The sequence below is a fragment of the Simochromis diagramma genome, unplaced genomic scaffold, assembly GCF_900408965.1.
Source record: "Simochromis diagramma unplaced genomic scaffold, fSimDia1.1 OVJJ01000456.1, whole genome shotgun sequence".
Classification (NCBI taxonomy): Eukaryota; Metazoa; Chordata; class Actinopteri; order Cichliformes; family Cichlidae; genus Simochromis; species Simochromis diagramma.
The window spans coordinates 512322-522741 of NW_024387186.1; the positions used below are offsets into that span (position 1 = coordinate 512322).

General features: G+C 47.1%; 1 non-coding gene across 1 annotated transcript; it reads left to right on the forward strand.

The window, feature by feature from the left end:
- Positions 1-2828: 2828 nt before the first annotated feature.
- trnas-gcu lies at positions 2829-2910 on the forward strand. The gene has a single exon. It is a non-coding gene; the product is annotated as a tRNA-Ser (tRNA).
- The last annotated feature ends 7510 nt before the right edge of the window (positions 2911-10420 follow it).

Below are 10420 nucleotides of genomic sequence, written 5' to 3' on the forward strand. Positions count from 1 at the left end.
AGTCCCAAAACCCCCTCAAAGCTCCGCGACACGAGGCTCCGCCCACTGTGCAGAGTGAAAACAGGCTTTAGTTTGGCGGTGACTTTAACATACGTAATCTGATCTGTCCTCAGAGCCCTGGGGATTGAGTTTAGTCAGCTGATGAAACCCTTCTGTGGGGTCTGTGGAGACACAGCCTGCACGAGCTGCAGTTCCTCCGACGTCCAGCAGAGGCAGCAGTGAGCAGTGCCCATAGACTCCCACGTTAAAACTTTACAGCAGAAACAAACATGCTTACAGGACGATACAGGAGCTGTTTCTGTGGATAATTTCCCCCTCATAACGTTTTTATAACTCACATTCAAGTCTGCGCTATTAGGGGCGTGGCCTCTTTAACCCACAGCCTCCCTGTTTGTGCTGTCTGATCCTGTCGGAGCATCTTTAAAGACATCGTGTGACCAAAAATATGGCCGCTGTGAGGTCACTGTGCCTACACAGCGTCCAGCCCGTCTCTGTTTCAGCGCTCGTGCATGCTGCGTAACGAGCCCAGCAGCCCGCAGTAAAGAGCGCACAGACGGAAGCTGTCACAGATAAACGGGCTCTTCAGTTTGTGTAGGAAGAGTAAAATGCAGGACCATTAGCGTACCGATCATCCTTTGTGCTCGCTGCATGTTTACCTCATAGGCAGAGCGCGATGAAGCACGATGAAGAGGAGGATTTTTAATGTCTGTCTGTGTGAGGGCAGACGGGCTACTTCTCTCTGACAGATTCATCCTGCTGCTTTTGTCAGAGAGAGTGAAAGAGATTCAGGCAGAAAGAGAATAGGATACAAGCTCCAGCATGAAGAGGAAGAGGAGATCAGGAGGTGCCGATTATATAAAACCCTCACAAATATCAGCTGAGCTATTTTAAACCCAGGCTCAGAGAAAGCAGCAGTGTGGGCTGATATGTTGGCCATCACAGCAAACCCAGCACTCGTGTGTGTGTGTGTGTGTGTGTGTGTTCCCTCCCTGCAGAAACCTGGCGGACTGGGACTTTAAAGCCAGGTTACATAATGTGTAACTGGAGCTTTTATCAGCGTAGAGCTCATGCAGGTTCCTCCTGGTCGGAGCATGCCCAGTCCTGACTCAGAGAGGAGGCCCTGCATCCGTGCGTGGAGGGCGTGCGGACGAGATGTCGGGAATGTTTTCATACGCATGTGAATCTGTCAGCAGGGATTTGGACAATGAAATCAAAGACAAAGTGTCTGCTATTTCTGAACGCTGAAAGCTTCGCACTAAATGCTCTGCACTTCCACTCCGCCTTTTACCCCGAGCAGGGCTGTTTGGTGCTTTCTAACTCACACTCCGAGCTGCTGGCAGGATCCAATCAGACGCAAAAATGTCTACCTTTGGTTTTCTGAGCTGAAATCACACCAGTGTGCGCTAAAAGAGCACCTCAACAATTCGTCTGAGTACCATTTTACATCTTTTGCTTTATATAAACCGACTGGCAAATAAAACTGGCCAAGCGGCGAGAACACGAGCTGTTCGCCACCTGTGAAGGGCTGCGTTTGCACTCAAACCACAACCAGACGTCAAATGAATCTGCAAATGAGCAAAACAAGAAACGCAGAAAGCTGAGAACCGAACGAGGTTCTCCAGGCTGAGGAACCCCGAACTGATGAACGCTGGGCGCCAAATAAAAGAGATGATCCCCCATCATGCGTGGATGTTCACGGCTCAGGCGGGAGAATCCAACCTGGTGGAAAAATAAATGCACACCTGCACAAAAAATAATTAATAGTGATAATAATGGTGACGGAGGTTCTGCGACACAGGAAGTGCTCACGAGGTGGAGGTTCAGAGGTCAGCAGTACCCGAGCCTTCAGGTACGTGAAGCCTTGAGCCGTCTCTGGTACAGTTTAGGGTTTACAAACTGTGACCTGGCCCGTTTCCTCCACAGCTCTCCCACCCGTGGGAGCGCAGAGTCCACGTCACACGCTCACCTACATATATTTATAACCACAAACCGATGTTCCCTTTTCTCCGAGCTTTACAGGAAGCTGGAGCTCCTCAGAAAGCTGCCAGCTCTCGGCAGAGACCCAGATCTTTTGCTGCTCGGCCCCGTCCTCACACTCTGCGCCGTTCATGTCTGCAAACGGCGAATAGTGCCAGCTGATCTGACACAGCCGCGTGACGTCCTCCCTCCCCGCGGAGGCCAGGTGTCGGGTTCACCTTGAAATTCTCCCACGCAAACAAAAAGCGGCGTTTAGAGAGCGAAGCTGGATGCTGGTTAAACATGACTCACTCCTGCTCTCACAGCGCCTCAGTGATCCTGCCTCAGATAAAAGCAGCAGAAGCCTCCAGGTGCAGCCAGGTGGAGCTCACAGCGCCCTCTGCTGGTGTAACTGTCGACACCCCACAGGCAGCTCCATCCTCAACAAACGCGACACACAGGCAGATGCAGTTCGCACGTTTAATGATCTCAGACTTTGGCTCTGTTGTCACTGCCAATAAAAGTTTGTTGTACTTTGAAGTTCTTCTGAAATACTCTCGTTACTCGTTACATTACTGTCCCTGCTGTTAAACTTTTTATTATTTTTTAAATATATTTTTCACCTTTATTGCAGAGTTTCTGCCTCTCGTCATGAATGAGCACACGTGGAATCTGCCTCCACCTTCAGGTTTGTCCTGTGGTGGGCGCCTCCACACTCACTGACGGCTTCCTCACACACGTGCGCGCGCGTGCGCACGGCCCGAGTGATCACCACAATCTCCGCGCACACTTTTCTCGTGTTTTTCCTCAATCCCACAATCTCTGACCTCCGCGCGCCTCTTTCCTGGGGGTTGATGCGGGCACGCCGATATGACGAGGTGGCCGAGTGGTTAAGGCGATGGACTGCTAATCCATTGTGCTCTGCACGCGTGGGTTCGAATCCCATCCTCGTCGGTCAGAAGTTTTCCCGCTTTACTTCAGCGCGTGCACGACCCGCTGCTCATCTTCATCCAGAAAAACACGGGGGAACTTCCGGCACCAGCTTTCACAATAAAATCACGCCATTATCGTTCTCAAAATCAGCTTCTTCTAAAATCCACAAATTATTCAATTCTCACATTTCTGAGCGGATCTCCTGACACCAGGGAGAGCTCCCGGGAATGATCTGCAGGGGGCGCTGTCGCGCTGGTTTCAGTTTCATCACATTAATGCTCAGGTCAATGTGCAGATTTATTCATACTGGCTCATTATAAACGCACAAAAATATAACATCTTCTTCAGATAAATTAAAGCCAGAAGTTTATGATCAAATAAAAATTCACGCCTCATACGTGACTTCGTCTCATTATTATTATTACTGTTGTAGTTCCCGACGTTGACCACAGGGGGACAGTGTTCCCTCATGGTTCAGCTGTTTTTGCTTCATGTGCTGTGTGGGGTTATTTCCTGTTTGTGATTTTGTTTTTAAATCCTACTGCTAAGATGAGTGATTCTAAAAGAAAACAACTATTTTACAGAGCAAAAAAGAGCAAAAAATTCTAAAGGGAACATTTATTTTGTTTATTTTTATTTTATTAGTATTTTCCTTAAATGTGTCAAATATATACTTTCTCATCTAAATGTCCACTGAGCTGTGAGCCACATTGGTTACCAACCAAGAAGAAGCTTTGAGCCAGGAGGGAGGGGGTGAGTAGCTCAAATGTGCTGTTAGCATGTTAGCAGAGCGATTTTGTTTTTTGTTTTTTTTTTTACTTTATTTACAAACAACAGTATAACATACACCGTCATTAATCCGATTATGTAACATCCTCGGTTGAGCATTGTAGCAAGAGAAAAAACAAACAAAACGAAAAAAACAAAACAGAAAAGCAATAAGCACAAAGCTAAAAGAGTTAGTACAAAAAGAAAGAACAGTCACTGAAGGATTTGAACCAAAGGCAAAAAATAACATGAGCAAAAAGGGCAGTCAGGGGGCTCTCTCTGCAGGAGGGGGGGACACAGGAGAGGTGGAGGAAGATCTCAGCCTGGGTGTTTATTGTCTTATGTAGTCTGGAAGATGAGTGGATGGTGGGGTGGGTGCAGTTTTCTCTGTGGTGGGGTTGGGTGGACTGTCCCGGGCTCTGTGGGGCCGGGAGGCGCTGCTGCGCTGGGCCCCGGTCTGGATGGGCCTGGGCCCCCTTTCCCTGGCGGATTGCAGAGTATGGGGGTGCCTACTGGGGTCAGCGGGGGAGCTGGCCCCAGGGAGGGGTCACTTGCCCCTCCCTTCCTTCCCTCCCCATCTCCAGCTGCCTCCCTCTTCCCGCTCCACCACAACCACCCACACATGCAGGACCTTGGAGTAGGGGTATGTCACCAGGGTGCAGAGGAGGCTACCCCCCCGTCCCCTTCTGGCTGCCTCTGCCTCAATTTTATCCCACAACTTAGACATTCACATTACTCACACTCTCATTACACATACATATAGGATCTTGGGGGTGGGCACGATACACGGAATCCAAAGTACCATCAGGGTGTACACCCCACCCCTGGCGTCGTTGCCCACCTCTCAATGTTAAATACACGTAGACATTGAGGGCTAGCAGGAGGGACCATGCGCTTACCTGCTGCTCTCTGGCAGGTAGCTCCATGCCCTCCTGGGTTTTAAATGCACCTTAGAACACACATGCATCAACACTACAATGAGCGGGTGGAGGGAGGTTTGGAGTCTTCTCTCACCCCCATTCTCTGCGACCTGCTGGAGCGGGGGGGCTAGGAGGAGGAGTTGGCCGTCCGACTGCGGTCTGGAGTGTGGGGCCTCCCTGCTGCTGCGGAGTCGGGGCGGTCTGCCTCCCCCCACCGCAGGGAAAAGGGTAACACCACCTGGGTCTGGGTGCAGTTCCCCCCTCCAGGGGCAAGGGTACCTAGACCCGGTTTGTAGAGTACGCTTGGGGAGTGTGATCGTGTGTACAGCGTCTCTTTATGTCTGTCTCCACGTTGGTTGAGTGTGGAGTAAGTGCATATGAGAGCATGAGGGTGAGAATGGATGTTTGTATCTGTGTGTGCCTGTATGTCTGTGTCTATATGTCAGGTTGGGTGTCAGGTGCCACCTCTCTGGGGACATCTTAGGCCCTCCAAGGTTTGGAGGCCTATCTCCCCCTACCACCACTTCCCCTGCCAGTGGCGGACTCCCTCAGACATCGGTGCGTTGGTGGTTCTTTGTGTCCGGGGATGGGCGTCCAGGTACACACCGGCTCACTCCTTGGCGGCCGCTTATCGGGGCCTGGAGCCTGGGGCTCGCTCGGGCCACTTCGGAGGTGGGGTGCCCCCGACCTCTCGGCCTGGGGCTCGGTCACTCAGGCACGGCTGGCTGCCGGCGGAGCTCACGGGCGCGTCACTGCAACTCCCCCTGGCTTCTGCTCCGCGGCTGCTGAGTGAGCCCTCATCTGGGACTCTCCTCAGCTCTTTCTGGGACAGTGGCGCGGCTGCCCCTCTGTTGGTCTTCCTTGGTCTCTTGTGTTCTGGGGGCCTCTGGATGGCTGGAGTTTTGATCTCCTCCATACCTGCTTCATGCCCTGGAGGACGGGGCTGTGGCCCCCCCACACCCTCTAGCAGATCATTACATGAAGGAACCTTTTAAAAAAAAAAAAAAAAAAAAACAAGCGCGTCCATGCTCACAGGTGTACACACGGGTGATCACACCCACAAACTACACCCTTTTTGGCTCCTACCTCAAAGCACACTGTGTTCTGTTGATCTTATGTGCTGCACAATAATGTTTAATATTTAGTATTTACTGTCATATTCCTATATATCATTGTGATGTTGTTTATTCTATTACTCTTGTTCTCTTCTGCTTGTTTTCTTTTTTCTTTCTCAGCAGGTGATCCAGGTGATTGATAAATGCATTTTTTTTCTTTTTTTTTTCTGCCCATTCTGTTGGTTTTTGTTTTTTGCCCTTCTCTCCCGTCCCTCTTCTCAGCTGTTTCTCTTTCCCTCTTTCTTTCTCCCCTTCTTTCCCCCAGTCAAGTCTGTCCCGTATTCAGTAAGTGAAAATAAAATAAACAATAAAAGGTGAATCAAATGGACCATTACGGCAAGGCTGGGATGGTCAATTTGGTAAAGTAAATCCGTTGGGCATCTTTCTTTGCCTTTAGACAACAATTCTGATGGCAAAAGAGCCAAACGGGACAGGCGCAAAAAAAAAAAAAAAAAAAAAAAGGGCAGTCATGATTATAAAATAGGGAGGTTTTTTTTTTTTTTTTTTTTAACATAGATTAAACTCTTTAAATAAAACAACAAGTTTATGGGCTTTCTTAGTATTCACAAGTTTCAGCGATTTAGCCCAGAGTTTAAAGTCATTCAGCCATCTGTTTATACATGGTTTAGCTTTAAAGTATCTGCATTTGTGAATAAACACTGAGCAGTGCTGATTTTCTAACACTGGAATATTTCTAACATTTTGAGTTATTTTCCAGTGTTAGAAAATCAGCACTGCTCAGTGTTAGCCATTGTTAATCTTCAAAACTGACTAGGTTACTTTTAAACATATAACACTGTCAAAAGTGTTAATTTAACACTCAACAGTGTTGTATTTAACACTCAGAGGTGTGGACCCATATAGACACTCTCTAGTGTTAATTTAACACTGGAGATTTTGCTGTGCACCTGTTTAAAATTGACTTACACTTTTCTATATTGGTACAGATATTTTTATTTTCTGTTGATGTCTTATCCTTGCAAATTACAATACCTAAATACTTCACCTCTTTTTTGATCTGTATATTATTTATTGCTTGCAGGGGACACTCATGCAGAGATAGAATTTCGCATTTATTAATATTCAGCTGTAGGCCAGAAGCTTTGGAGAAGTGGTTGATCGCCTGTAAGGCTAAAGGAATCTGGTCCTCATTTCTTAGAAACAGGGTGGTATCATCTGCGAGCTGACTGATTATTATCTGTTCACCCATCACAGTTAACCCCTCAATGTGACTGTTTTTAATCAAAATAGACAACAGCTCAGCAACCATGATGAACAGAAGTGGTGAGCTGCTACATCCCTGCCTTATCCCTCTATTAACCTCAAACCTTGAACATGTACCATGTTCTAGCAAAACAGAGCTGTTAATGTCATTACATAGCATCTCTATAACACTGATAAATTCCTCTCCAAAACCAAAAGACTGCAGAGTTTTTAAATTATGAATTAGTCTTCCTTTCAAAAAACCTGATTGTGTTTCACTGATAATGTTTGAGATGCCTTTCTTTAGCCTCTCAGCTACAGCTCCAGACAGGATCTTATATGAATATGAATTCTCCTGGACTGTAGCCAGCTCCACATGTCAGTCCAGATGTTAGCAGAGCGATGCTACTGTGAACCAAGGAGCTATTGTCTTGATGTGTACGGAGCCCCGCAGGGGACATGGGAGAAAAAAAATTAAGACGGACTTTTGCGAGATCTCGCAAAACTTTTTGAGATCTGGCAAAAGTTGAATTCCAACAATGGCAGCTACTTAGTTGTAATATTACTCTTTCTGGGTCACAAAATACACTTTTAAGATATTTTGAGGCGTGAATGTAGTTGTGTAAACGTCAGATATCTGCTCGGTTTACAAGACATCACATATTTGCAAAAGTGCTCTGACGTTTTCGGAGATGTATGAAACTTTTGCGAGATCCCGAGTTTGTTTTGCGAGATCTCGCAAAAGTCCATCTTAATTTTTTTTCTCCCATGTCCCCTGCGGGGCTCCGTATGATGTGAGCTTCTACTCAGGGTTTTTTCTTCCAGTTCAGAGCAGAAATGTTTTTGTTAAGATACTGGATGTTGTGTTTTTCTCCACAATATTAATTATAAGCTAGATATATTTCTACTAATGAAATTAGTTTGCTAACAGCAACAGGGATGAGTCAGTGAGTCAGTTGGGCTTGTGAATCATGATTCATGGGTCAATAGATTCTCGAGTACTGAACGATTCATTCATGATTCGCGCATCACTACATATCAGTGCTGGCTCTGTGATGATGTCATCTTTACGGCTCAGACCTGTTCATGAAAAGAAGCACATTTCATTGGTAGAAGCGTTTTTCCCACGGTTACGGCATGCTGCACTTTATTCGTGACTTTAAAACTGATCACAGATATTTTCTGTATGAAAACAAATTTTACTGGACGGTTTTTACATGTTTGGATCTTTTTGTTTGGGTAAAAACAAAAAGAGTCATATTCAGAGGGTAATAAGATCCTGTGTTAAATTCCAGAGTGTTTCGTCTTTAAATGGAGTTGAAAATTGTTTGAAAAGGGTTAACTTTGGTCTTTAGTGATTTCAGAGGAGGGGAACGACACCCAAGTAATCACATATCATTTATTTTAAAATTATTAAGAAAATAAGCCTGGATAGACCGTGTTCCATTAAGTTAAGTGTTTTACTTTGTGCTTGTGGAACAAAATTCCATGTAATCAAATTACTTAAAGCCCCCTCAGTCACAGCTCGATGTAAACAACTTCCTGTAGAACAAAAACAGCTGTTCTGATCCAGGTCGATGATTATCAGGACAGCTGGATTACTGCAGGCTTAAAACAGCCAGAAGCATCACAGCCTGTTCCATCAAAACCAGTGTGATAAACCAGAGTGGAAGACCCTCTGTTATAGAAGAGTACACACACACACCTTCCTCCCTGGCTGTTGGTGGAAAGAGTGAGATCACCAGGTGAGTCTCGGCCCGTACAGGTGGTGTTCGGTGTCAGAGGCCACGCTGCAACTTTAGAGCTTCAGTTCATCAGACGCACTGTTGTGAGTGGCGTGCACGTGTTTGTTGGCGGTGGACTGAACGCGCTGCACTGTCTGGACATTTGACAGCGAGCCAATCAGCACACTGCAATAACTGCCCCTCCCCCTCCTCCATGTGCACAGACTTCATTAGGTGAGCAGGAAGTGGGACTGGATAAAGGAGCTTTTTAAAAGAGAACGTGACTGGAAACTGAAGTCTCGGGTTTAGGGTTTGCGGTCCCACCATCACTTCCTGCTCCAATGATCATGTCCAACGTCCACGGCTGCAGATCAGATCTCACCTGTGAATATTTTACAGGAGGATTTATCAGGCGACAGAGGCAGCTGAGCAATGCATTTATTTAAATTCAAGTAGATTTTATCAGAGACGGGACAATAAACCGAAAACTCCGACATCAGGCCTCACATACAGCTGCAAAAAACTGCTAATAATAATAATAATAATAATAATAATAATAATAATAATAATAATGCTTTAGGGGCATTTTAAAGACATCCTGTGGGGCTGTGCCAAACTTGCAGTTCCTCTGATGTCCAGCAGGGGCTTCAGCAGCGAGTCAGTCTCATAGACTCCCATGTTAAAACTTTACTGCAGTTATTAACATTCAAGAATCAACCGTAATTATAAATTGACTGAATCCATTCTGGCTTGTTTCTTTTCTGAGGTTAAACCTGCACCTAAAATATTTACTGTGACGTCTGATTTCAGTTTTAATCAGTTTTTAATGTGTTTATTGATTTATGATAATCTGATGCTGTAAAAGCCTCCAGCCCTGTGCAAACGTCACAGTTTCCTTTCTGCGCTTCTTTAAAGGCTCTGTGTTTGTGCACTGGTGATGGGTGGCTCTTCGTCTGCAGTGAATGAGCTGATGAAGAGTCTGAGTCCTCGCCGGCCTGCCATGGAGTACTGTTACAGATCAGGTGACTCCTCGGGGCTGAGCTGGGACGTGGGTGAAGGAGGCGCCGTCTCTCGGAGCGTTTAAAAGAAGGTGGAGGGCTCGCGTCCGATCCATCTGCTGAGCCAACAGCAAACAGGAGTGATGAGAAGTTCGGATGCAGCCGTGCACAGACAACACGATCGGTTTCATTTAAAGAGGAGCGGGAAGTCCGGGCGCCAGGGTCTGCCTATCAGCGAGGAGACGAGTCAGACTCTGGAGATTAGTGTCCGGCGGATCAACAGATCATCTTCTAACCTTCACACCGTGAGCAGGTTAAACACGGGTCAGTGGTCATCACAGATGGGCCAGTCTGAGCTGAAACAAGCTGCTAACATCCCTCTGCCGCCCATCAGGGGCTGCAGACCCGGCAGAGGAGAAGTCCCTGCAGCTCCGCCTGCCATCAGAAATACGATCCTTCATGTGTTTGTGGCAAAGCGGGGGAAACCAATCCAACAGTCAGACAGACTCAGCGAAATCCACAGCAGACCGGCACTCGCTGAGCAGCTGGAACAGCAGAAGAAGAGCGATGACATCACTGGTGTGGACGGTGGCCGTACGACAACGATGCCGGTCATAGTTAAACATGACGGTGGCGCCTGTGAGGAGCGGCGACGGCAGAGAGAGTTGTGCTCCGATGACTCAGCTGCTGAAACATCATCTGAGGACTCAGAGGTCAGAGGTCACGCAGAGACACTGGAGGAGGACGATGGCGGTGATGACGAGTACTACAGCGAGCAGAGGATCACAGAGTGGATCCTCCAG